Here is a 1,766-nt window from a genome sequence, read left to right as displayed (position 1 = left end):
TTTTTTTTTTTTTTTTTTTTTTTTTTTTTTTTGAGCCGGAGTCTTGCTCTGTCGCCAGGCTGGAGTGCAGTGGTGTGATCGCGGCTCACTGCAAACTCTGACTCCCGGGTTTAAGCAATTCTCTTGCCTCAGCCTCCCGAGTAGCTGGGACTATAGGCGTGAGCTACCACGTCCAGCTAACTTTTGTATTTTTAGTAGAGACGGGGTTTCATGATGTTGGCCAGGCTGGTCTCGAACTCCTGACCTCATGATCCGCCCACCTCAGGCTTCCAAAGTGCTGAAATTACAGGCATGAGCCACCGCACCTAACCCAGCTTTAATTTTTTTTTTTTGCAGCACTTTGTGGAGGGAACCTTCCCTTACTCCTCTCAGCATCCCCAATGCCGGCCTAATGCCTGGCTCCAGGCTGGTTCTCAGTGATGACTTACTGAATGAATGAATGGGTGAAGAAATGCAAGGCCCTCACAGAAGGAAAATGCCAGGGCTCAGAAAAAACGGAAGTGGGGGGCTCAGGATGGGGAGGCCAGCTTACCCCAATCCCAGCTACCCAGAGGTCACTACCCACTTTACGTAGAGCGTGGGGACACTGCTCCCTACCTCTTCAGCATGATGCCCTCACCCTGGGACCTTGGTCCTGGTGGTCAGGGCCCAGGGCTCAGGCTCTTAGGGTCCCCATGGGAACTGGTCCCAGCCTCATGCTTTGATCAGACAGTACAATTTGGATTGTCCTATGCCTGCTGGATTTCAGGCCACGTTTCTCCATTTGGTGTGGAGATTTGCTAAATGCCTCATTTAGAGTGGGCTCATTTTATGCCCTTGCCAGTCTTTTCGCAAAAATAATTCGATAAGTAAAGAATCCTACTCCAGCCCACGTGTCCCAATTTTTGTTTGGAAAACAATCCCTGTGCCCATAAAACGGAAAGGACCGCTGAGTCTGGTCCCCTTCTGGCCCTGTCCCTAATGGGGCCCAGGCTGTGCCAGGGATTGAGAGGCTGAAGCACATTCCAGCAAAAACACTGGCCCCCGCTTGGATCCCAGAGCCCAGGCTGGGTCCAGCAAGGGGCTGGCCCTGTGCCCACCTAACTGAGCCATTTCCTCCCAGACTGGGGCAGGTTTCCTGCCCGGAGGGAACAGAGCACACTCCCAGACGGGATGGACTGGGTCCTGTATTGGGGGAGGGGGCTTCCACAGGCATTTCCCCCACCCCAGCTACCACACCCTGGGATGAGAGGCCTCTTCAGGTTCAGGTTCAGGTTCAAAGGCCAGGCCAGAGCTGTCCAAGGGGTGGCCATTCTTGGATGGATGAGCTGAAACCACCCGGCCCAGCCTTGGGTGCAGCCTGCTCCGTATCCCAGGTGTGCTGAGCATGGAGCATGAAGGATCCTTGGGCCACCCCTGCCTGCTCCCAAGAGCAGCTGTCAGGTGAGTGTGGTGCCTTTGCCCACAGGTAGGGACCCAGCAGAGCCTGGAATCCTCAAGGTGCCCTCTCCAGGCCTCCCCTCCCTGATGCCTTCCCTGCTACCCCTACGCCTCTCAAAACCCCTCCAGAAAGGCCATTGGCTGGGAGGCTCCTTTGCCCTATGGAGCCTTCCCTAGGAAAGGGCCCTGAGCTGCAGCCCTGGATCCCTATGGAATCAAAGGGCCCTGAGCGCTAGGGCTGAGCTAGAACATTGGAGCCTCAGGCTCCCTTGCACCAAGGTGGCTGGAACCACATTCCAGAACCTGCTGGTAATGGACGTGCCATATTTCTCATCTCTGTTAGTTTC

The sequence above is a fragment of the Sapajus apella genome, unplaced genomic scaffold (assembly GCF_009761245.1).
Source record: "Sapajus apella isolate SASKATOON/1434 unplaced genomic scaffold, GSC_monkey_1.0 scaffold43, whole genome shotgun sequence".
NCBI classification, from domain to species: Eukaryota; Metazoa; Chordata; class Mammalia; order Primates; family Cebidae; genus Sapajus; species Sapajus apella.
The sequence above is the reverse complement of the archived record's forward strand: the minus strand, read 5'-3'. Positions refer to the sequence as shown.